The sequence below is a fragment of the Pseudophryne corroboree genome, chromosome 11 (genome assembly GCF_028390025.1).
Source record: "Pseudophryne corroboree isolate aPseCor3 chromosome 11, aPseCor3.hap2, whole genome shotgun sequence".
Taxonomy (NCBI): Eukaryota; Metazoa; Chordata; class Amphibia; order Anura; family Myobatrachidae; genus Pseudophryne; species Pseudophryne corroboree.
The window spans coordinates 189,353,109-189,380,156 of record NC_086454.1 but is presented as its reverse complement, the minus strand read 5'-3'; the positions used below and the strand labels follow the sequence as shown (position 1 = coordinate 189,380,156).

The 27,048-nt window shown below is 46.5% G+C and overlaps 1 protein-coding gene across 5 annotated transcripts in view; it reads right to left on the bottom strand.

The window, feature by feature from the left end:
* The window catches only part of PC (pyruvate carboxylase), a 1,082,342-nt gene that overhangs the window by 790,664 nt on the left and 264,630 nt on the right, over nt 1-27,048 (bottom strand). The window contains exon 1 of one of the 5 annotated variants that reach the window (XM_063945167.1): nt 16,233-16,252. The exons of the other annotated variants lie outside the window; for them this stretch is intronic. The gene's annotated coding sequence lies outside the window, so the exon portion shown is untranslated. Of the gene's footprint in view, nt 1-16,232; nt 16,253-27,048 lie in introns of those variants that run through there. 5 annotated transcript variants of the gene reach the window in all.

Sequence of the window (27,048 nt, the reverse complement as noted above, 5' to 3'; positions counted from 1 at the left end):
CCTTGGTAAAGCAGACTTCAGGAGCCTGCGCAGGGGAAACGTCTCGACATTCCAATCTGTACCCCTGGGATACTACTTGTAGGATCCAGGGGTCCTGTACGGTCTCAGCGTCATGCTGAGAGCTTGTCAGAAGCGGTGGAACGCTTCTGTTCCTGGGAATGGGCTGCCTGCTGCAGTCTTCTTCCCTTTCCTCTATCCCTGGGCAGATATGACTCTTATAGGGACGAAAGGACTGAAGCTGAAAAGACGGTGTCTTTTTCTGCAGAGATGTGACTTAGGGTAAAAACGGTGGATTTTCCAGCAGTTGCCGTGGCCACCAGGTCCGATGGACCGACCCCAAATAACTCCTCTTCCTTTATACGGCAATACACCTTTGTGCCGTTTGGAATCTGCATCACCTGACCACTGTCGTGTCCATAAACATCTTCTGGCAGATATGGACATCGCACTTACTCTTGATGCCAGAGTGCAAATATCCCTCTGTGCATCTCGCATATATAGAAATGCATCCTTTAAATGCTCTATAGTCAATAAAATACTGTCCCTGTCAAGGGTATCAATATTTTTAGTCAGGGAATCCGACCAAGCCACCCCAGCTCTGCACATCCAGGCTGAGGCGATCGCTGGTCGCAGTATAACACCAGTATGTGTGTATATACTTTTTATGATATTTTCCAGCCTCCTGTCAGCTGGCTCCTTGAGGACGGCCCTATCTATAGACGGTACCGCCACTTGTTCTGATAAGCGTGTGAGCGCCTTATCCACCCTAAGGGGTGTTTCCCAACGCGCCCTAACTTCTGGCGGGAAAGGGTATACCGCCCATATTTTCTATCGGGGGGAACCCACGCATCATCACACACTTCATTTAATTTATCTGATTCAGGAAAAACTACGGTAGTTTTTTCACATCCCACATAATACCCTCTTTTGTGGTACTTGTAGTATCAGAAATATGTAACACCTCCTTCATTGCCCTTAACGTGTGGCCCTAATAAGGAATACGTTTGTTTATTCACCGTCGACACTGGATTCAGTGTCCCTGTCTGTGTCTGTGTCGACCGACTAAAGTAAACGGGCGTTTTAAAACCCCTGACGGTGTTTTTGAGACGTCTGGACCGGTACTAATTGTTTGTCGGCCATCTCATGTCGTCAACCGACCTTGGCGCGTGTTGACATTATCACGTAATTCCCTAAATAAGCCATCCATTCCGGTGTCGACTCCCTAGAGAGTGACATCACCATTACAGGCAATTGCTCCGCCTCCTCACCAACATCGTCCTCATACATGTCGACACACACGTATCGACACACAACACACACACAGGGAATGCTCTGATAGAGGACAGGACCTACTAGCCCTTTGGAGAGACAGAGGGAGAGTTTGCCAGCACACACCAAAAACGCTATAATTATATAGGGACAACCTTATATAAGTGTTTTCCCTTATAGCATCTTTTTTATATATTTCTAACGCCAAATTAGTGCCCCCCCTCTCTGTTTTAACCCTGTTTCTGTAGTGCAGTGCAGGGGAGAGCCTGGGAGCCTTCCCTCCAGCCTTTCTGTGAAGGAAAATGGCGCTGTGTGCTGAGGAGATAGGCCCCGCCCCTTTTTCGGCGGCCTCGTCTCCCGCTCTTAACGGATTCTGGCAGGGGTTAAATATCTCCATATAGCCCCCGGAGGCTATATGTGAGGTATTTTTAGCCAAAAATAGGTTTTCATTGCCTCCCAGGGCGCCCCCCTCCCAGCGCCCTGCACCCTCAGTGACTGCCGTGTGAAGTGTGCTGAGAGGAAATGGCGCACAGCTGCAGTGCTGTGCGCTACCTTAAGAAGACTGAGGAGTCTTCATGCCGCCGATTCTGGACCTTCTTCTTGTTTCAGCATCTGCAAGGGGGCCGGCGGCGAGGCTCCGGTGACCATCCAGGCTGTACCTGTGATCGTCCCTCTGGAGCTAATGTCCAGTAGCCAAAGAAGCCAATCCATCCTGCACGCAGGTGAGTTCACTTCTTCTCCCCTAAGTCCCTCGTTGCAGTGATCCTGTTGCCAGCAGGACTCACTGTAAAATAAAAAACCTAAGCTAAACTTTTCTAAGCAGCTCTTTAGGAGAGCCACCTAGATTGCACCCTTCTCGGCCGGGCACAAAAATCTAACTGAGGCTTGGAGGAGGGTCATAGGGGGAGGAGCCAGTGCACACCACCTGATCCTAAAGCTTTACTTTTTGTGCCCTGTCTCCTGCGGAGCCGCTATTCCCCATGGTCCTTTCAGGAACCCCAGCATCCACTAGGACGATAGAGAAATAAAAATTCTGACAGTTTAAGAACTAGTAACTAAAATCACTGACAAAAATTGTGAACGTGTACAAATGTGTCCTCACACATCTTGCTTCAATACGCCACGTAGTGGGAGATGCCTAGCATGAGTAAGCTGACAGGTCCCATCAGTAACAGTTTTAGTAGCGGGCTAGCAGGGCAGCCACCCCGGCCGCTGTGGCCTGAGGGCACAGCCACAGTAACCCCACAAGTGCCATGCTGCTACCCCCACTGTGCTGGCTGCTTCATCCTCCCCTACATACAGTGAATATGCGAGAAGTGCCTCCGCAGACTTTGACCTCACCACGTCAGTGGTTCCGGGCGCAGTAAGTGACCCACATAGGCACTCTGGCACCTACTGTACATCACTGGCGATTTTAGGTGTGGGCTAGCAGTGTGGGTGCCCGGGGTGCACTGCGGCTTGAGGGCGGGCCACAGGCACCCTGGCAGTGGCATTAATTGTGTTCGCTCGCTGCCTGAACCGCACTGGCCACCTCTTGCGGCCGTTCCACCAGTGTCCGTACCTTCCTACTCGCGCAAACCTGGGTGGAAGTAACTCAAGCTAAGAGAGCCGGGAGACCTACTGGATGGTGAGTGACAGGCAGCTGCACACAAGTACATTATACATACATATACATAATATATATATATATATATATATATATATATATATATACACACATACACACACACACACACACGGTCTCTGTCTCTCTCAGGGCTCCACCTGGCCCAATGTGCGCGAGAGGCTCCACGTGGAGTAATGTGTGTAAAAGTGGCTCAACCGGGTGTAACGTGTATAAGGGGCTCTACATGGTGCGATGTGTATAAGGGGCCCTACCTGGTGCAATGTGTATAAGGGGCTCTACCTGTTCGAACGTGTATAAGGGGCTTTGCCTGGTGTAATGTGTATATGGGGTACTACTGTGTGGTGTAATGCGATTGACAGATACTACTGTGCAGTCTAATATGAACTGGTACTATTCTGTGGCCATGCACCTTCCCAATGAAGCCACGGCCGTATATTTTTGCTGCGTGCCTTTGGTGCGCATTGTCCCTGTTTTGAATAGGGGGCACCTAAGAAAATATTCGCCCCGGGGGGCCACAAGGTGTAGAACCTGCCCTGGGTCCCATGCAACAACATTCAAGTCTGGCATATTTTTTGCCGATATGCGAATAGGATGCACAAACACACACTGCTGATTAAAAGGATATGCGACATACCTATATTCTCTGTGTATCTACAGCTGTGACTGCATAAGAAATGGTACTAGGAAAACACTGTAGCCTACCATTTTGTATGCAGATACAGCCATGGTCGCACACAGATTATAGGCATGCCGCATATCCGTTTAATCAGCATAAGCTGCTCCTGGGTCTTATTCGTATCATCTTAAAGACGCTATGCGCTACCAAGTCATGGGATGGAGTGACTAGAAGGGAGGTTAAACGTGCAGGGAGGTTAGATGTAAGTGGACACATCTGTAAATGCTTGACTGCAGTAAAAGTAAACTGAAAACTAGAATGCAAACTATAATAAACCACAGGTCCCAAATTCGGTCCACTGGACCACAAACAGTTCACATTTGCCATGTCTCCAAAAAGAATTGCAAGTGAAATAATTATCTCCACCTGTGGATCTTTCAAAATGTCAGTAATGAAAACACCTGTGTAACTGCTAGGTGAGCTGGAAAACGTGAACTGTGTGGGGTCCTGAGGACAGAGTTTGTGAACCACTGTAATAAACTAATTGAAGAATAGATTTTTATAAACGGTCATTTTAAAGAAAAAAAATAAGAATTTACTTACCGATAATTCTATTTCTCATAGTCCGTAGTGGATGCTGGGACTTCCGTAAGGACCATGGGGAATAGCGGCTCCGCAGGAGACTGGGCACAAAAGTAAAAGCTTTAGACTAGCTGGTGTGCACTGGCTCCTCCCCCTATGACCCTCCTCCAAGCCTCAGTTAGGATACTGTGCCCGGACGAGTGTACATAATAAGGAAGGATTTTGAATCCCGGGTAAGACTCATACCAGCCACACCAATCACACCGTACAACCTGTGATCTGAACCCAGTTAACAGTATGATAAACGTAGGAGCCTCTGAAAAGATGGCTCACAACAATAAACAACCCGATTTTTTGTAACAATAACTATATACAAGTATTGCAGACAATCCGCACTTGGGATGGGCGCCCAGCATCCACTACGGACTATGAGAAATAGAATTATCGGTAAGTACATTCTTTTGGATGCTGGGACTTCCGTAAGGACCATGGGGATTATACCAAAGCTCCCAAACGGGCGGGAGAGTGCGGATGACTCTGCAGCACCGAATGAGAGAACTCCAGGTCCTCCTCAGCCAGGGTATCGAATTTGTAAAATTTTGCAAACGTGTTTGCCCCTGACCAAGTAGCTGCTCGGCAAAGTTGTAAAGCCGAGACCCCTCGGGCAGCCGCCCAAGATGAGCCCACTTTCCTTGTGGAATGGGCTTTAACAGATTTTGGCTGTGGCAGTCCTGCCACAGAATGTGCAAGCTGAATTGTACTACAAATCCAACGAGCAATCGTCTGCTTAGAAGCAGTAGCACCCAGCTTGTTTGGTGCATACAGGATAAACAGCGAGTCAGATTTTCTGACTACAGCCGTCCTGGAAACATATATTTTCAGGGCCCTGACTATGTCCAACAACTTGGAGTCCTCCAAGTCCCTATTAGCCGCAGGCACCACAATAGGTTGGTTCATGTGAAACGCTGAAACCACCTTAGGGAGAAATTGAGGACGAGTCCTCAATTCTGCCCTGTCTGAATGAAAAATTAGGTAAGGGCTTTTATATGACAAAGCCGCCAATTCTGAGACACGCCTGGCTGACGCCAGAGCTAACAGCATGACCACCTTCCATGTGAGATATTTTAATTCCACAGTGGTGAGTGGTTCAAGCCAATGTGATTTTAGGAACCCTAAAACTACATTGAGATCCCAAGGTGCCACTGCTGACAGTGCCACCACATGATTTTCCGCCCAGCGAAGAATCCTTGCAGCTTCTGCCATTGCCCTCCTGCTTCTTGTGCCGCCCTGTCTGTTGACGTGGGCAACTGCAGTGATGTTGTCCGATTGGATCAATACCGACTGACCCTGAAGCAGAGGCCTTGCTTGACTTAGGGCATTGTAAATGGCCCTTAGTTCCAGGATATTTATGTGAAGAGACGTTTCCATGCTTGACCACAAGCCCTGGAAATTTCTTCCCTGTGTGACTGCTCCCCAGCCTCTCAGGCTGGCATCGGTGGTCACCAGCATCCAATCCTGAATGCCGAATCTGTGGCCCTCTAGAAGATGAGCACTCTGTAACCACCACAGGAGAGACACCCTTGTCCTTGGAGATAGGGTTATCCGCTGATGCATCTGAAGATGCGATCGGGACCATTTGTCCAGCAGATCCCACTGAAAAGTTCTTGCATGGAATCTTCCGAATGGAATCGCTTCGTAAGAAGCCACCATTTTTCCCAGGACTCTCGTGCATTGATGCACTGACACTTGGCCTGGTTTTAGGAGTTTCCTGACTAGCTCGGATAACTCCCTGGCCTTCTCCTCCGGGAGAAACACCTTTTTCTGGACTGTGTCCAGAATCATCCCCAGGAACAGTAGACGTGTTGTTGGAATCAGCTGTGATTTTGGGATATTTAGGATCCACCCGTGCTGACGTAGCACTACCTGAGATAGTGCTACTCCGACCTCTAACTGTTCCCTGGACCTTGCCCTTATCAGGAGATCGTCCAATTAAGGGATAATTAAGACGCCTTTTCTTCGAAGAAGAATCATCATTTCGGTCATTACCTTGGTAAAGACCCGTGGTGCCGTGGACAATCCAAACGGCAGCGTCTGAAACTGATGACAGTTTTGTACCACAAACCTGAGGTACCCTTGGTGAGAAGGGTAGATTGGGACATGGAGATAAGCATCTTTGATGTCTAGAGATACCATATAGTCCCCTTCTTCCAGGTTCGCTATCACTGCTCTGAGTGACTCCATCTTAAATTTGAACCTTTTTATGTAAGTGTTCAAGGATTTTAGATTTAAAATTGGTCTCACCGAGCCGTCCGGCTTCGGTACCACAAACAGCGTGGAATAATACCCCTTTCCCTGTTGTAGGAGGGGTACCTTGATTATCACCTGCTGGGAATACAGCTTGTGAATAGCTTCCACTACTGCCTCCCTGTCGGAGGGAGACGTTGGTAGAGCAGACTTCAGGAACCGGCGAGGGGGAGACGTCTCTAATTCCAATTTGCACCCCTGTGATACTACCTGCAGGATCCAGGGGTCCACTTGCGAGTGAGCCCACTGCGCGCTGAAATTCTTGAGACGGCCCCCCACCGTGCCTGAGTCCGCTTGTAGAGCCCCAGCGTCATGCTGAAGACTTGGCAGAAGCGGGGGAGGGCTTCTGCTCCTGGGAAGAGGCTGCCTGGTGCAGTCTTTTTCCCCTTCCTCTGCCCCGGGGCAGAAATGAGTGGCCTTTTAACCGCTTGCCCTTATGGGGACGAAAGGACTGAGTTTGAAAAGACGGTGTCTTTTTCTGCTGAGAGGTGACCTGGGGTAAAAAGGTGGATTTTCCAGCCGTTGCCGTGGCCACCAGGTCCGATAGACCGACCCCAAATAACTCCTCCCCTTTATACGGCAATACTTCCATATGTCGTTTGGAATCCGCATCACCTGACCACTGTCGCGTCCATAACGCTCTTCTGGCAGAAATGGACATCGCACTCACTCTAGATGCCAGGGTGCAAATATCCCTCTGTGCATCTCGCATATATAGTAATGCATCCTTTAAATGCTCTATAGTTAATAATATACTGTCCCTATCCAGGGTATCAATATTTTCAGTCAGGGAATCCGACCAAGCCACTCCAGCGCTGCACATCCAGGCTGAGGCGATTGCTGGTCGCAGTATAACACCAGTATGTGTGTATATACCTTTTAGGATATTTTCCAGCCTTCTATCAGCTGGTTCCTTGAGGGCGGCCGTATCGGGAGACGGTAACGCCACTTGTTTTGATAAGCGTGTGAGCGCCTTATCTACCCTAGGAGGTGCTTCACAACGTGCCCTAACCTCTGGCGGGAAAGGGTATAGTGCCAATAATTTATTAGAAATCAGCAGTTTTTTATCGGGGGAAACCCACGCTTTATCACACACCTCATTTAATTCATCTGATTCAGGAAAAACTACTGGTAGTTTTTTCACACCCCACATAATACCCTTTTTTGTGGTACTTGTAGTGTCAGAAATATTCAATGCCTCCTTCATTGCCGTGATCATGTAACGTGTGGCCCTACTGGACATTACGTTTGTCTCCTCACCGTCGACACTGGATTCAGTATCCGTGTCTGTGTCGACCATCTGAGGTAACGGGCGCTACGGTGTCTGAGACGCCTGAACAGGCACTAATTGATTTGCCGGCTGTCTCATGTCGTCAACAGTTTTTTGCAAAGTGCTGACATTGTCACGTAATTCTTTAAATACTACCATCCAGTCAGGTGTCGACTCCCTAGGGGGTGACATCACTAACACAGGCAATTGCTCTGCTTCCACATCATTTTCCTCCTCATACATGTCGACACAATCGTACCGACACCCAGCACACACAGGGAATGCTCTGAAAGAGGACAGGACCCCACGAGCCCTTTGGGGAGACAGAGGGAGAGTTTGCCAGCACACACCAGAGCGCTATATATATACAGGGATAACCTTATATAAGTGTTTCTCCCTTTATAGCTGCTGTTTTATATTAGCTGCCAATAGTGCCCCCCCTCTCTTGTTTTACCCTGATTCTTGTAGCAGGACTGCAGGGGAGAGTCAGGGAGCCGTCCTTCCAGCGGAGCCGTGAAAGAAAATGGCGCTTGTGTGCGGAGGAGAAAGGCTCCGCCCCCTTCACGGCGGCCTTTTCTCCCGCTTTTTTCAGGAAAACTGGCAGGGGTTAAATGCATCCATATAGCCCAGGAGCTATATGTGATGCATTTCTTTAGCCATATAAGGTTTTTAATAAGAATTTACTTACCGATAATTCTATTTCTCGTAGTCCGTAGTGGATGCTGGGGACTCCGTCAGGACCATGGGGAATAGCGGGCTCCGCAGGAGACAGGGCACATCTAAAAAGCTTTTTAGGTCACATGGTGTGTACTGGCTCCTCCCCCTATGACCCTCCTCCAAGCCTCAGTTAGGTACTGTGCCCAGACGAGCGTACACAATAAGGAAGGATCTTGAATCCCGGGTAAGACTCATACCAGCCACACCAATCACACCGTACAACTTGTGATCTGAACCCAGTTAACAGTATGATAACAAAACGAAGTAGCCTCCGAAAAGATGGCTCACAACAATAGTAATAACCCGATTTTTGTAACAATAACTATGTACAAGCATTGCAGACAATCCGCACTTGGGATGGGCGCCCAGCATCCACTACGGACTACGAGAAATAGAATTATCGGTAAGTAAATTCTTATTTTCTCTAACGTCCTAGTGGATGCTGGGGACTCCGTCAGGACCATGGGGATTATACCAAAGCTCCCAAACGGGCGGGAGAGTGCGGATGACTCTGCAGCACCGAATGAGAGAACTCCAGGTCCTCCTTAGCCAGAGTATCAAAATTTGTAAAATTTTACAAACGTGTTCTCCCCTGACCACGTAGCTGCTCGGCAAAGTTGTAATGCCGAGACTCCTCGGGCAGCCGCCCAGGATGAGCCCACCTTCCTTGTGGAATGGGCATCTACATATTTCGTCTGTGGCAGGCCTGCCACAGAATGTGCAAGCTGAATTGTACTACAAATCCAGCGTGCAATAGACTGCTTAGAAGCATGAGCACCCAGCTTGTTGGGTGTATACAGTATAAACAGCAAGTCAGACTTTCTGACTCCAGCCGTCCTAACTATATATATATATATATATATATATATTTTTAGGGCCCTGACCACGTCTAGTAACTTGGAGTCCTCCAAGTCCCTAGTAGCCGCAGGCACCACAAGAGGTTGTTTCAGGTGAAAACGCTGACACCCCTTCATGAAGAAACTGGAGACGAGTCCCAGTTCTGTCCTGTTCAAATGGAAAATTTTAATATGGGCTTTTGTAAGACAAAGCCGCCCATTCTGACAATCGCCTGGCCGAGGCCAGGGCTAACAACATGGTCACTTCCCATGTGAGATATTTGTCAACAGCATGGTCACTTTCCATGTGAGATATTTCAAATCCACAGATTTGAGCGGTTCAAACCAATATGATTTTAAGAAATCCCAACACTATGTTGAGATCTCACGGTGCCCCTAGGGGCACAAAAAAGCTGTATATGCAATACATCCTTTACAATCTGGACTTCAGGAACTGAAGTCAATTCTTTCTGGAAGAAAATCTACAGGGCCGAAATTTAAATGTTAATGAACCCCAATTTGAGGTCCAAAACACTCCTGTTTTCAGGAAGTGTAGAAATCGACCTAGTTGAATTTCCGTCGTGGAGCCTTCCTGGCCTCACCCACGCAACATATTTTCACCACATGTGGTGATGACGTTGTGCGGTCACCTCCTTCCTGGCTTTGACCAGGGTAGGTATGACCTCTTATGGAATGCCTTTTCCCCTCAGGATCCGGCATTCAACCGCCATGCCGTCAAACGCAGCCGCGGTAAGTCTTGGAATAGACATGGTACTTGCTGAATCAAGTCCCTTCTTAGCTCCCCAGGCCCTTAGTCCTCTGTGAGCATTTCTTGAAGTTCCGGGTACCAAGTCCCTCTTGGCCAATCCGGAGCCACTAGTATAGTTCATACTCCTCTATGTCTTATAATTCTCAATACCCTGGTTATGAGAAACAGAGGAGGGAACACATACACAGACTGGTACACCCACGATGTTACCAGAACATCCACAGCTATCGCCTGAAGGTCTCATGACCTGGCGGAATACCTGTCCCGTTTTTGTTCGGGCGGGACGCCATCATGTCCACCTTTGGTCTTTGCCAACGGTCCACAATCATGTTGAAAAACTTCCCTATGAAGTTTCCACTCTCCCGGGTGGAGGTCATGCCTGCTGAGGAAGTCTGCTTCCCAGTCGTCCACTCCCGGAAAGAACACTGCTGACAGTGCTATCACATGATTTTCCGCCTAGCGAAAAATCCTTGCAGTTTTCACTGCCCTCCTGCTTCTTGTGCCGCCCTTCTGTTTACGTGGGCGACTGCCGTGATGTTATCCCACTGGATCAATACCGGCTGACCTTGAAGCAGAGGTCTAGCTAAGTTTAGAGCATTATAAATTTGCTCTAAGCTTATTTATGCGGAGAGAATTCTCCAGACTTAATCACACTTCCCTGGAAATTTTTTTCCTGTGTGACTGTTCCCCAGCCTCTCAGGCTGGCCTCCGTGGTCACCGGCATCCAATCCTGAATGCCGAATCTGCGGCCCTCTAGAAGATGAGCACTCTGTAATCACCACAGGAGAGACACCCTTTTCCTTGGATATAGGGTTATCCGCTGATGCATCTGAGGATGCGATCCGGACCATTTGTCCAGCAGATCCCACTGAAGAGTTCTTGCGGGAAATCTGCCGAATGGAATTGCTTCGTAATAAGCCACCATTTTTACCAGGACTCTTGTGCAATGATGCACTGACACTTTTCCTGGTTTTAGGAGGATCCCGATTAGCTCGGATAACTCCCTGGTTTTCTCCACTGGGAGAAACACGTTTTTCTGGACTGTGTCCAGAATCTTCCCTAGGAACAGTAGACGTGTCGTCGGAAAAAGCTGCGATTTTGGAATATTTAGAATCCACTCGTGCTGTCGTAGAACTACTTAAGATAGTGCTACTCCGACCTCCAACTGTTCTCTGGACCTTGCCCTTATCAGGAAAGCGTCCATGTTTCTTTTAAGAAAAATCATCATTCCGGCCATTACCTTGGTAAAGACCCGGGGCGCCGTGGACCATCCAAACGGCAGCGTCTGAACTGATAGTGACAGTTCTGTACCAGGAACCTGAAGTACCCTTGGTGAGAAGGGCAAATTTGGACCTGTAGGTAAACGTCCCTGATATCCAGTGACATCATATCGTCCCCTTCTTCCTGGTTCGCTATCACTGCTCCGAGTGACTCCATCTTGATTTGAACGCTTGTATGTAAGTGTTCAAATATTTCAGATCTCACCGAGCCGGTTGGCTTCAGTACCACAATATAGTGTGGAATACTACCCCCTTCCTTGTTGTAAGAAGGGTACTTTGATTATCACCTGCTGGGAATACAGCCTGTGAATTGTGTGAGGGGGAGACGTCTCGAATTTCCAATGTACACCTGGGATATTACATGTAGGATCCCGGAGTTCCCTTGCGAGTGTTGCTGAAACTCTTGAGATGACCCCCTACCGCACCTGAGTCCGCTTGTACGGCCCCAGCGTTATGCTGCGGACTTGGCAGAAGCCGTGAGGAGCTTCTGTTCCTGGGAATGAGCTGCTTGCTGCAGTCTTCTTCCCTTTCCTCTCCCCCTGGGCAGATATGACTGGCCTTCGCCCGCCTGCCCGTATGGGGACGAAAGGACTGAGACTGAAAAGACTGTGTCCTTTTCTGCCAATATGTGACTCGGGGTAACAAAAGGTGGATTTTTCAGCTGTTGCCATGGCCACCAGGTCCAATGGACCGCCCCTTTATACGGCAATACTTCCATATGCCGTCTGGAATCTGCCTCACCTGACCACTGTCGTGTCTTCGTCTGGCAGATATGTACATCACATTTACTCTTTGATGCCAGAATGCAAATATGCCTCTGCGCATCACACATATATAGAAATGCATCCCTAAAATGCTCTATAGACAATAAAATCCTGTCCCTGTCAAGGGTATCAAAATTTTCAGTCAGGAAATCCGACCAAGCCCCCTCAGCGCTGCACATCCAGGCTGAGGCGATTGCTGGTCGTAGTATAACACCAGTATGTGTGTATATACTGTTATGATATTTTTCAGCTTCCTATCAGCTGGCTCCTTGAGGGCGGCCGTATCTGGAAACGGTAACGCCATGTTTTTTATATGCGTGTGAGCGCCTTGTCCACCCTAAGGTGTGTTTTCCAACTCGCCCTTACTACTGGCGGGAAAAAGGGTATACCGCCCATAACTTTCTGTCGGAGGAACCCCACGTATCATCACACACTTCATTTAATTTATCTGATTCAGGCAAAACTACAAGTAGTTTATTCCCACCCTACAAAATACCCTTATTTGTGGTACTTGTGGTATCAGAAATACGTAACACCTCCTTCATTGCCCTTAACATGTAACTTGTGGCCCTAAAGGAAAAATACGTTTGTTTCTTCACCGTCGACACTGGGGTCAGTGTCCGTGTCAGTGTCTGTCGACCGACTGAGGTAAATGGGCGTTTTTACAAGCCCCTGACGGTGTCTGAGACGCCTGGACCGATACTAATTTGTCCGCCGGCTGTCTCATGTCGTCAACCGGCTTGCAGCGTGTTGACATTATCACGTAATTCCATAAGTAAGCCATCCATTCTGGTGTCGACTCCCTAGAGAGTGACATCACCATTACAGGCAATTTTCTCCGTCTCCTCACCAACATTTTCCTCATACATGTCGACACACACGTACCGACCTACAGCACACACATACAGGGAATGCTCTGATAGAGGACAGGACCCACTAGCCCTTTGGGGAGACAGAGGGAGAGTTTGCCAGCACACACCAAAAGCGCCATAATGTATATAACAACCCTAGAAGGTGTTGTTTCTATATATGGGCTCTTAATATATAATTATATCGCCAATTTATGCCCCCCTTCTCTTTAACCCTGTTTCTGTAGTGCAGGGGAGAGTGGGAGCCTTCCTCACCAGCGGAGCTGGTCAGGAAAATGGCGCTGAGTGCTGAGGAGAATAAGCTCCGCCCCTTTCACGGCGGGCTTTTCTCCCGGTTATTAGGAAAACTGGCCTGGGTTAAATACATACATATAGCCTTAATGGCTATATGTGATGTATTTATTTGCCAAATAGGTATTTATATTGCTGCCCAGGGCGCCCCCAGCAGCGCCCTGCACCCTCCGTGACCGTGTCAGTGAGCCGTGTAGCAACAATGGCGCACAGCTGCAGTGCTGTGCGCTACCTCTCTGAAGACTGTGAAGTCTTCTGCCGCCTGTTTCCGGACCTCCGTTCCGCCGTCTTTCTTCAGCGTCTGTAAGGGGGATCGGCGGCGCGGCTCCGGGACGAACCCCAGGCTGACCTGTGTTCCGACTCCCTCTGGAGCTCAGTGTCCAGTAGCCTAAAACTTCAATCCTCCTGCACGCAGGTGAGTTGCAAGTCTCTCCCCTAAGTCCCTCGTTGCAGTGATCCTGTCGCCAGCAGGAATCACTGATTAGAAACCTAAAAAAAAACTTTACTAAACAGCTCCTTAAGAGAGCCATCCAGTTTGCACCCTTCTCGGACGGGCACAAAAACCTAACTGAGGCTTGGAGGAGGGTCATAGGGGGAGGAGCCAGTACACACCATGTGACCTAAAAAGCTTTTTAGATGTGCCCTGTCTCCTGCGGAGCCCGCTATTCCCCATGGTCCTGACGGAGTCCCCAGCATCCACTAGGACGTTAGAGAAATAGTGTTTTATTGCGTCTCAGGGCGCTCCCCCCCAGCGCCCTGCACCCTCAGTGACCGGAGTGTGAAGTGTGCTGAGAGCAATGGCGCACAGCTGCAGTGCTGTGCGCTACCTTATCTGAAGACAGGAAAGTCTTCTGCCGCCGATTTCTCCGGACCTCTTCGCTCTTCTGGCTCTGTAAGGGGGCCGGCGGCGCGGCTCCGGGACCCATCCAGGCTGAACCTGTGATCGTCCCTCTGGAGCTAATGTACAGTAGCCAAGAAGCCCAATCCACTCTGCACGCAGGTGAGTTCGCTTCTTCTCCCCTTAGTCCCACGATGCAGTGAGCCTGTTGCCAGCAGGACTCACTGAAAATAAAAAACCTATTTAAACTTTTACTTCTAAGCAGCTCAGGAGAGCCACCTAGCATGCACCCTTCTCGTTCGGGCACAAAAATCTAACTGAGGCTTGGAGAAGGGTCATAGGGGGAGGAGCCAGTGCACACCAGCTAGTCTAAAGCTTTTACTTTTGTGCCCAGTCTCCCGCGGAGCCGCTATTCCCCATGGTCCTTACGGAAGTCCCAGCATCCACTAGGACGTCAGAGAAATATCTAAAAAAAAAAAAAAACTGCAAGTGAACTTTACAAATGAAGTTACATAATAGACTATTATTTTAAAGGATGCCCGTCCTCTGTAATGCTTGCAGGTACATTACCATTTTGAATAGGAAAAGGGAAAATGGAAAAACTACTGCACTAGAACATGGTTATACATAGAAAATCGAAGCGAAAACCCCATATCTTATTGTTTTTTATATATATATATATATATATATATATATATATATATATATATATATATATATATATATATATATATATAAAAATAATTAAAGGTGGGGGTGCTGCCAATATATGTAAAGTTATGCACAAGGAAAGAAAGAAATTGGTCTGAGTGTGGTGCACTTGATAGAAAATGGATTCGTAAAATGTAACTTTTATTAATTAAATGTTAAAAGGCCTGTAACAGTGAAATATTAAAACCACATACAACTACTGACAAAACACCATGCAAACATATATTGTTAAAAACACACACTGTGCCCAATGTGTCGTGCATACCCTGTATACTTTCATTATTTGTAATTATGACCTCCAACGTATTGTGTGTACTGTCAGCTTGAGTACTTGTAACAATAAAGATGTTAATATTCGTGAGTGTCTTATAGTGTACTCTCTTGTTATCTAATTCTTGGCCAGAAACTGGATAGTATGCCTTCAATGCTGCTGCGTGTATTACTGGACTATAAGTCCCAGTATTATCATCTGGGTATATCCTCTTATTATATATGATGTTCCAGGACCATTCAGGTGTGGTCTAATATGAATCGTTATACGGTAATGCCTCACAAATTCCTAGGCGTAATTAAATAGTCTCCCCTTCCATCTGAGTGTATACTGGTAGGCTATTGCCTGGTATAACCCCTCTATTCGGGTCCCAATATAACTAAATGTTCTCAGTCAGTACCGCCAGGGTCAATAGTGGAGGTCACTATTCTATAAATGGATGGCCGATTTATATATGTCTATCACTGATACGGCATACCTACTCATGCACTAACGGTAACCGTTATGTTTCATAACAGTCAGCTGCTTCAATGTTACTAGATGCAGCAAATAATGTTGTGCATTATTGATATTATTCCGGTATCTTATAGAACTTTTGCCACCTAAATACCGTACAGTACACACAATACGTTGGAGGTCATAGTACCAAATAATTAAAGTATACAGGGTATGCACGACACATTGGGCACAGTGTGTGTTTTTAACAATATATGTTTGCATGGTGTTTTGTCAGTAGTTGTATGTGGTTTTAATATTTCAGTTACAGGCCTTTTAAAATTTAATTAATAAAAGTTACATTTTATGTATCCATTTTCTATCAAGTGCACCACACTCAGACCAATTTCTTTCTTTCCTTGTGCATAACATTACCATTTTGCCAAGATAAATGTAATATGTTGTGTGTAGCCTACACTGATTAAAAGCAATAAAACATAGAGTCCTCAAAAACTCATAAGCAATGGATTTCCTATTTCTGAGCACAATCGTAGCACAGTGATTTATCTGGAGAACCTCTGCACTAAGAGAGCCTTCTCATACAGTGTGTGCTCTTAAACAGGTAAAGTGCGTGAGATTAGATTAAGTACATCAAATGTATAAAACTATGCAGTTTAGAACACTTAAAAATAACCATCATGACTACATGTGTAACAGAGGACAGAGAGTACAAGACAAAAAAAAAAAAAAAAAGATTTCTAAATAAATGTTCTAGATACATACCGTGAGCTGGTCTCTGTGCTAGCTATTCTGTTTATAAGAAAACGGAGCTTAGGGATGACTTTATACATGTGAAGTCAAACAATGAATTCTACTACAAGATAAGTAAACTTGTACTTTGTGCCCCAGGGACAAACACAGGAGTCGGAATCTCCTAGGTTTGTCACATACTGTACAAGGGGCGTGGCTCTGGAGAAAGTAATAGGAGGAATATTTTAAATGCATTTTAGGTAGTCCTTTTAGTTTTCACTTTTTGTATAATACAAAACCACATTAAAAATCGAATTTAAAAAATAAATAAAACCAATGTATTTATGTAAATGTATTTAGATATTTGTGTATAGAAAACATGCTTGCAATTTAGTCAAGTGTTAGACATTTAGAGAAAGCTTCATCACTTAATTTTTTAATAATATTTTGACTAGAATGTTCAATTCATAATGTTATACTGAGTGACATATGAAGCTTAAAATATACAGCTTGGAGGAAAGAGAAAATGAGAACATGATTCAATCATGTAAGTACGTACATTTCCTCTGCAGAATAATTCAAGCTCTATAAAAAGAGGAAGACCGACTCAGAATGGTGGAAAGGAGAAAACCTTAGAAAACATAAGTGGAAACGGTATATTCTTGGACAAAACACTCAGCAGGTGTAGTTGGCAAATCAGCAAATTCAATTAAATATACTTAAGATAAACGTAGGTTAATGCCCCTATACACGATTTGGCCTGTTTTTATCAGATTCTGATGGATCATTCCGATAAATCGGATGAAAACTGGCCAAATCGTCTGTGTTTGACATAAGGTCGGATCAGATGTGCGTTCCCGTGCGCATCGGATCAGACCCTAGAGAGCCTATGTGCAGCACATAGGATAAATCGGATTTAGGGTCATCAGCGGCACATCGCATGCACACTTAACTGCACACTTGCCTACTTTTGAAAAAGCATTTCAGGGAGATTGTGAAAGTAACACCTATCAGCGCGGACGTGCACGGCTACATCTGAGAGGCGTGTCATAAAAATTACTAACATCCAAATGTAAATGAGCCCAAAAGTTAGTAAGATCTACTTGTTCAAGAAAAGACACTGATATTTTGCAGGATTTGTTTGTGTATTGTGCTTTACAAGAGGTTCCATATACTGTAAGTGGCCACAAGAAACCTTTAAAATGCATGTAGCCATAGGGATCATTGTGCCTTATAATCAATATAGGGAAATAGCACTGATGATACCATTTAAATGTATGTAGCTATGATTTATTTTTTTCAGGGAGATTGAGGGACCATTCAGGGAGTGAGGGAGATTGCTGCTATTTCAGGGAGTCTCCTGCAGAATGAGGGAGGGTAGGCAACTATGACTTAACTGGCATCCTGGAAGTGACACAGCATGGGCTTCTGCTTTTTAATTCACAGTTTGCCTGCCCCCCCCCCTTCCCCCCCTTCCCCCAAGCAATAAGGGCGAGCCCATCATGCAAATCGCATGTAAAAATGGCACATCAAGTGCCAAATCTGATGCAGCAGCCGAGGAAATCAGGTCAGACTTGTTGCTCAGACAAGCCTTAGGGCCTTTAGGAAACATAAGTGGAAACTGTATATTCTTTTACAAAACACCCAACAGGTGTAGTTGGCGAATCCACAAATTCAATTAAATATACTTAAGATAAATGTGGGTTAGCCATACAATTATACTATTAAATGTGTTTCCACTTAAAACAATACAGTATATAACCTGGGATTCATACAACACCATGGCGGATTGGATGCCGGCAGTCATATGACCGACACAGGCATCCCGAAGCAGAGAATCCAGACAGGGGTCGGGTAAGTATGTTTTATCTCCACCCATAACCCCCTAACCCTCCCTTCCTGCAGCCTGAACCTAACCCACCCTTTCCGCAACCTAAACCTAGCTGCCTCTCCCCCGCAGCCCATCCCTAACCCTCCCCAGGGATGCCTAAACCTAACCACCCCTCCCCACAGACTAAACCAGACCCGGCTTACCAAGCAGGAGTGCCGGCAGTGGTCATTCAGTATTATGCCATTCGGGATCCTGGCGCCAGCATTTCGATCTATGTCCGGATGCCGAACGTCAATATCCTGAATTAATTACCAATTACCAGTTCTTTATATAGAGCATGCACCCTGCAGAGAATATTTGGCTATTTAAATCAGTTCCTGTCCCCAGTGGAGCTTATCATCTATTTTCCCTACCATAAGTTCATACACAGTAAAGCTAATTGTGCCTCAGAATAGAAGCCAATTAACCTACAAATATATTTTTGAATTGTGGGAAGAAACTAGGGGTGCAGGAGGTAACCCACACAAGCATGAGAAGAATAGGGCAGAGGTGGGAATTAAACCCACAACCTCAGTGATGTGAGGCCACAATACTAACCACTATGCCAACTGTGCTGTTTAAATCCACATACAATCAAATATACACACATTCTATTTAAAGATGAGCGGGTTCGGTTTTACTCGGATTTACTCAAATCTCCTTATTGGCTATTGGACGTCAGGTGTTTTGGTTAGCCAATAAGAAAATCCAGAAAATAAGAAATGGTGATAATTCTGGCGTAAAGAACAGAGTAAATCCGAACCCGCTCATCTCTAGTTCTATTTATACTTCACAATCTGCCACTGATTGGGCTATACTGTCTAATGGCCCGAAAGCAGGCCACACTTCCAGGCACCTGACCAGAGCTACGTGGGTGGCCAAAGCAGATGAAGTCAGGTTCTGTGCATAAGGAATATAAAAGCAATTTGTTTCTGATGCAGTGCACGCGCTGACAGCCAATGTACTGTCGAACATTATATTGCCTGTGAAAGGGAAAGGTACAAAAAAAAAAAAAGGCTGCCTTGATTACATACATGCCACAGTGCAGTATGCCTTTATCAGCAGCACCGCATCGTAATGCCTAGGCAAATAAAATTCTCCATCAATACAGGAGTTATGGACTGCTATCCAAACCTGTGTAAGGAGTCTTTAAAAGTGCACCATATCTTTAGTTTTCTAGAACAACATGCTTTATAAATATTAAGAACTCAATACCAAAGGATATTTCGTTCCAATTACTGTAAATGCTTTTTGTTTTTCTTTTAAATATTTACATCAGTATTTCAGCAAACTTTGGGTAGAAGTCTGACTGAAGGAGAAAAGGTAATAAAGTGAAAAACAGCATGAAGAGACCCAAAGGATAAAACCAAAACAAAATAGAAAGAGATTGCTACCTGTACACAGGTCACAGGGTGCACTGTAAAGTGTTATTGTAAAAGCTGCTGCATTAACAGAATATCTATGGAAGTGTCTCAGTAAACTACAAGCTACATGGAATCAGCAAACAACAGGGCGGGAGTGCACCCTTTGATGGAGCCGCACCCTAAACCCATGACATCATGCCAGCTAAGGGAAGTAAGAATTTGCAGGGGGTGTCCTAAGAACGCTCTGGGCAGCTCCTCAGGGTGCCAGCCTATAGCATCATTAGGTTTCCTGGTACCCTGCAAGCCACATGCACGTGCTGCCCACAAGACCCTTGTTCCTACCAGCTCCAAGACCTGGGTGCCACCATTTTTGTTCCAGTAACATGACTGGGCTGCGGTCAATCCCGAACACTCAGTTACCCAACTGACTGCAGCAACCAATCCCTGACCTCCTAAGGGTATAAAGGGGATAGAATTGGAGTCATAAGCTGCCAGTGCAACTTTGCGCTCTCAGCCTAGCTTCATGCTTATACTGATCTCCTGTATATTCTTCCTCAGTGATTCCAGTGCAAATACCATCCTACGCACCTGAGGTTCCAGCAGATATCCTACTACTACCTACAATTCCAGCAGCTATTCTCTCTTAGGTGTGACAGTCCAGCTTCTCTGTCTCATCTTCAAGCTCCTGGTCTACAGTCTGTCCACTACATTAGCCAGCCGAAAAACCACAGATTCTACCTAGTGCCAATACTGAGAGACTCAGGCAGCGGTCTACAATCTGCACATTGAGCGCAAACTTCCCTGCAGGAGTCCTGACGAAAAACCACCTGTATATTTAGCCCCTGAACTGGGTTTCTAGCTGTTCCATGAAGACATGGCACAGTCTACAAAGGGGGCATTTAGTGTGTACGGCAGATGCAAAGTATCATTAAATCACATTAGCACTCCATGAGAAGATGTGTACCCAGCATTGCTGGATGAAGGAGGTACAAAATACCTTTCAAATAGAAATATTGTCGCTCTTTCATAAAGAATATAAAAAGTTAATTTACTTGAGATACATATGTGTTGCTCTCCAAAATGGCAAGCATCAGCTCACCATCTCTTATTTATTATTAATCAAGCTTTATGAGGTCTTTGAATAAATTGATTGTTGGCTGAGGGTTTGTTCTCCCACCATAGTCAGAGACACAAATTACAATGCTCCCTAAACCTGGCAAGGACCTGCTATACCATAAAACCTTTTAAATCATCTAAAAGCGAACCACCGTTGCTCGGTTTCTGGCCAAAGCTCTGGCCCTAAACCTTTACTAGGCTAAATCTCATTTTGGTTTTATGCAGCGTAAACCCATAAGCACTAACTTAAGGGGGTATATTTACTAAGCGTCAACTTTGAAAGCCGCCAACTGTCCGTGATCCTACAAGCGTGATTCAAAATGTCAATAACATTAAATCCAAAACTGGAAAAATAGGATTTTAGTTACCTACCGGTAAATCCTTTTCTCGTTGTCCGTAGAGGATACTGGGGATCCATCTAGTACCATGGGGTATAGACGGGTCCACTAGGAGCCATGAGCACTTTAATAATTTGATAGTGTGGGCTGGCTCCTCCCTCTATGCCCCTCCTACCAGACTCAATCTCAGAAACTGTGCCCGAGGAGATTGACATACTTTGAGAGAAGGATATAAAAGGAAAGTGGTGAGATTCTGAACCAGCACACACAAACAAGAGGAAAGCTAAGCTAACCAAACTTGAAACAGGAACAACAGCAGAACCAAACAATACTAAACCAAGTAACAGTGCAGGAAGAACGAAGCATCGGTCGGGCGCCCAGTATGCTCCATGGACTACGAGAAACGGATTTACCGGTAGGTAATTAAAATCCCATTTTCTCTTATGTCCTAGAGGTTACTGGGGACCCATTTAGTACCATGGGGAAGTACCAAAGCTCCCAAACCGGGTGGGAGAGTGCTGATGTTCCTGCAGAACTGATTGACCAAACTGAAGGTCCTCAGAGGCCAAAGTATCGAACTTGTAAAACTTTGCAAACGTGTTCGAACCTGACCAAGTAGCTGCTCGGCAGAGCTGTAAGGCCGACACACCCCGGGCAGCCACCCAAGAAGAGCCTACCGACCTAGTCGAGTGGGCTCGTACAGATTTAGGAACCGGCAATCCTGCCATGGAATAAGCATGCTGGATAGTGAGCCTGATCCAACGAGCAATTGACTGCTTTGCTGCAGGACATCCAATCTTGTTGGGATCGTAAAGAAAAAACAGCAAGTCCGATTTCCTGCGACGAGAGGTTCTCTTCACGTACACCTTCAAAGCCCTCACAGCATCCAAAGACTTTGATATAACAGAGATGTCTGTAACAACCGGAAACACAATAGTTTGGTTGATGTGAAACGCAGACACCACCTTAGGAAGAAATTGCTGAATTGTCCCGAGTTCAGCTCTATCCTCATGGAAAATTAAATAGGGGCTCTCGTTAGACAACACCCCCAGTTCCGACACACGTCTTGCTGAAGCCAAGGCCAACAGTGTGACGGTCTTCAACGTAAGATATTTTACATTTACCTCCTGTAACTGTTCAAATCAGTCCGATTGGAGGAACTGCAGCACCAAATTGAGATCCCAAGGTGCCGTGGCAGGCACAAAGGGAGGTTGGAAGTGCAGAACACCTTTCAAGAATGTCTGGATCTCAGGAAGAGAAGCCAATTGTTTATGAAAGTAAATGGACAAGGCCAAAATTTGGACTTTTATGGAGCCGAAATGTAGGCCCACATCCACACCCAACTGCAGAAAGAGCAGGAAACATCCCAGATGAAATTCCACCGCAGAACATTTTCTGCTCTCACACCAAGAGATGTATTCCTTCCAAATACGGTGGTAATGTTTAGATGTTACCCCCTCCTGGCTTGGATCATACTCGGAATGACCATGTCAGGGATGCCTCTCCTGGCTAGAATCAGCCGTTCAACTTCCATGCCGTCAAACGTAGCCGTGGTAAGTCTTGATAGACGAACGGGACCAGTTGCAGAAGATCCTCGCAAAGAGGTAGAGGCCACGGATCTTCGAGGAGCATCTCAAGAAAGTCTGCGTACCAGGCCCTTCTTGGCCTGTCCGGAGCAATGAGAACGGCTCGAACCTTTTCCCTTTTTATTCATTTCAGAAATCTTGGGATCAGAGGAAGTGGAGGAAACACGTACACCATCTGATAGACCCATGGAGTTGTCAGAGCGCCCACTGCCTATGGGTCTCTCGACCTCGAACAATGCCGCTTGAGCTTCCTGTTGAGACGAAAGACCATCATGTCGATTTGTAGACATCCCCATCGACGAGTCAAGCACCTGAACACCTCCAGGTGAAGGCCCCACTCCCCCGGGTGCAGGTCGTGTCTGCTGAGGAAGTCTGCTTCACAGTTATCTACTCCCGAAATGAAGACTGCCGACAACACCGCAGCATGTTTTTCTGCCCAGAGGAAAAATCTTGACACCTTTGACATTGCTGCTCTGCTTTTCTTTCTGCCTAGTCAGTTTATGTACGTCACTGCCGTCACATTGTCCGACTGGACCTGAATGGCCCGATCTTGAAGATATGCAGCCTGCAGAAGGGCATTGTATATGGCACAGAGTTTCAGAATGTTGAGTGGAAGGATGACTTCCTGACTTGATCATCTTCCTTGAAACTGCACCCCCTGGATGACTGTGCCCCAACCTCTGAGGCTTGTGTCCGTGGTTAGCCGAATGCAATTTTGAATCCTGAACCGTCGGCCGTCGATTAGGCAAGAAGTCTGTAGCCACCACAGAAGGGAGATTCTGACCTTTGGCGACAGACTGATCCTCTGGTGCATGTGAAGATGTGATCCTGACAATTTGTCCAACAGGTCGAGCTGGAGGGTTGCATGAAATCTTCCGTACTGAAGAAACTCGTAAGAGGCCACCATTTCCCCCAGAAGGCGAATGCATAGATGCACCGATATCCGGGTTGGCTTCAGGACATCCAGAACCATCGACTGGATTACAAAAAGCCTTTTCCAATGGAAGAAAAACTTTCTGTGACCGTGTCCAGTATAATTCCCAGAAATGGGAGCCTCCGAGTTGGCTCTAAGTGAGATTTTGGAAGATTTAGAATCCACCCGTGATCTAGGAGTAGTTTGGTTGTGAGGCCAATGCTGTTCAACAACCTCTCCTTGGACAGAGCCTTTATCAGAAGATCGTCCAGGTATGGAATTATATTCACTCCCTGCTTGCGAAGCAGAAACATCATCTCTACCATCACCTTGGTAAACACCCTCGGTGCCGTGGAGAGACCAAAAGGCAGGGCCTGGAACGGATAGTGACAGTCCTGCAGTGCAAATCGTAGATAAGCCTGGTGAGGCGGCCAGATCAGAATGTGATCTGGCCAGACCTGAGATCACCGCTCTCAGAGTCTCCATCTTGAATTTGAACACTCTTAAGTACTTTAGATTGAAAGTCGGCCTTACCGAACCATCTGGTACCACAAACAAGTTGGAATAATATCCCTTGTTTTGGAGATGAGGTGGAACTGGAACAATGACCTGAGTCTGTACCGGTTTTTGAATGGCATCCTGTAAGGTTATACTTGTCTCTTGTGAAACTGGTAAGCCTGATTTGGAGAATCTGTGAGGTGGGAGCTCCTGAAACTCCAATCTGTAGCCATGGGAAATAAGATCTATGACCCAGGGATCCTGGCATGATGTTGTCCAGATGTGACTGAAATTTTTTAGCCAGTCTCCCACCTGTCAGTCTTCCAGGCATCGTGGTCCACCGTCATGCTGAAGGCGTGGAGGAAGCAGAGTTGGAGCTCTGTTCCGGAGAACTGGCAGTTGCTGGTTTGCGTGGTTTACCTCTAGCGCCTCTGTTGGCTATAGAAGATCCTCTGACTTTGCCCTTAAACTTGGCAGTATGAAAGGACTGTAGAGTAGGTCATGAGTAGGTCTTCTTGGTTGGGGGAGCTGCAGAAGGAAGATATGTGGACTTAACTGCAGTAGCTTTGGAGATCCATATGTCTAGTTCGTCTCCAAATAAGGCCTCTCCTGTAAAGGGTAGGCCCTTCACGCCTTTCCTGGAGTCCGCGTCCGCAGTTTACTGGTGTAACCATAAGCCCCTGCATGCTGACACTGCCATAGCAGTGAAACGTACATTAAGCAAACATACTTCTTTTATGGCTTCTACCATAAAAGTTCGAAGAGTCCTGTATATGTTGCAGGAGTAAAACAATCTCCCCCCTAGATAAGGAATCTAATCCCCTAATTAGGTTACATGACCATTTAGCAATGGCTTTAGTAAACCACGCACATCCTATAGTGGGTCTCTGGGCCACCCCAGCAGTCGTGTATAAATAAGGATTTGAGTGTAGTCTCAATTTTACGATCAGCCGTGTCTTTCAGGGTGGCTGCACCAGGGACAGGTAATACACTTTTTCGTGACAACCTGGACACTGATGCATCTGCTATCGATGGAGTTTCCCATTTTTCCTATCCTCAGAAAGAAAAGGAAAGGATGAGAGTAACCTCTTAAGGATATGAAATTTCTTTTCAGGATTAACCCACGGTTCTTCAAACAGGGAATTCAATTCCTTTGACACAGGAAAAGTGACTGAAGACTTATTTTTTAAATTAAAATAAGATTCCTCACACTTCTCTGTCACCTTATCAGGAGTTTGCAGAACATCTGATAGCTTCTATAAGAGCCTCTATTCCCTGTGACAAAGCAGCATCCCCCCCTCCTCCATGTCTGACCCCTCAGCGTCAGAGTCAGACTGCAGGATATGGGCCAGAGATAGTTTTTGCTGACAAATGGCAGGGCACGGAGACACTTGATTGAGGACTGGGTCTCTATTCATAATCTCATCCACAGTCTGTCTTAAATATTGAGTCTCTTTCTCATGGCGGGACAATATATTAGAGATATTGAAAATCATTCCTTTAATGGGATCCAGCCACGCTGGTTCAGCCCCGCTAGCCTGAGAACGTGCACTACACTGAGTACATAGTAGTGAGCTCCCTGGGAAAGAAGAACACTCTGCCGTACATTAAAAACACTCTTTGCCTGACATATTGTAAATGTGACAACACACACACACAGGAACACACGATTAACCCACAAAGAGCCCTTCCAGGTAGACAGATATTGGAGCCAGCACACAGCGCCCTTACTGCTAATGCCAAGTTTAGCCGCATCGCAGACTAAGTAACCAAATTGGGGACTTAGTACACTAACAATCACTCTCCCCCCCCCCCTTCCCCCCCTGCTATGACCCCCTGGTACCGCTGAGGTAATCTGGAGTCACACAGGAGGAGCAGCGCGTCCCTGTCAGTCAGCGTCTGTGTCCACTGCAGAGGGAAAATGGCACTAGTGAGCTGCTGGATCTGCTCATACTGAAGCCCCGCCCCTTCAATTGCACGCTGTCTTACCGCTTTGTTTTTATGCTGGCTGAGTTAGTTTTATGCTTAAAATGGAGACAGATCCGTTTTAAGGCTTTGATTGCCAGTCTAGGTACTGTGTACTTATATGCAGTTGTGTACTGTGTCTGGAGACGCAATCCGCCCCACTCCCTCCTAAGTCCCACGAAGCAGTCAGGCTGGTGCCATCCAGTTCTGCCTGAAAATAACAGAAAAATAAATGCAGAAATCTCTTCAGGAGCTTCCATAAGCGTGACCGGCTCCTCCGGGCACATTTTCTAAACGAATTCTGGTAAAAGGGGCATAGAGGGAGGAGCCAGCCCACACTATCAAATTCTTAAAGTGCCCATGGCTTCTAGTGGACCAGTCTATATCCCATGGTACTAAATGGATCCCCGGTATCCTCTAGGAAGTAAGAGAAATAATGATCTAGTAAGCCACATGATTCCACTGTGAATTAGGATTTGAAAAAAGAAATACAAAATATTTTAATTCAAAGTATACAAAACTCACAATAGTGATTAGTGACTTCGGTAGCAGCAGATCTGAGAAGATAAAGTAAATGATGCATGTGTCTTTTGAAAGACACCCACCTGTGCCTACTCTAATCCGCGGCATTTGTCTGAAGGCGCAGCATCGGATCACCATCGGCAACATCAAGAGGACCAGCGGAAATCTGAGAAACCCTAAGGTTACAAGCGGCGGCTTATTGGGGGTTACCTGATGCTGCACCGGGTGCTGGCTCCTGACGGCTCCCGATGCAGCGCTGCAGTTCCGTCTCCCTCTGGTCACATGACCGCTCCCCATGTGACCGGGGGTGGGGATAAATGGGGGATTCGGTGGTGGCGCTACACCGGCTTCCCCGCCGGGGTTAAGCGCCAAGTGCCGGCTCCTGGCCCGTTGCGCCCTTCCTGCCTGCCGCGGTGGGCTAGGGACACTAAGGTCGCCGCAGTTATCGGGGATTTTGTTTCGCCTGCCTCAGGCAGGCTAAACCAAATCCCTGGAAACAGCTCAGTTTTCATGCAAAAACGGGGCTTTATCTACCGAAAAAACAGGTTTCACTGAACCTGTGTGTTTTTGGGACGTCAGATTTTTTATTTATTTTTTTAAGGGCGGACCCGTTGTTAATTCACCAGTAATTGGATATCCCCCAGTGGACGGAAATCAAAATGTAATTTGCACAAGCA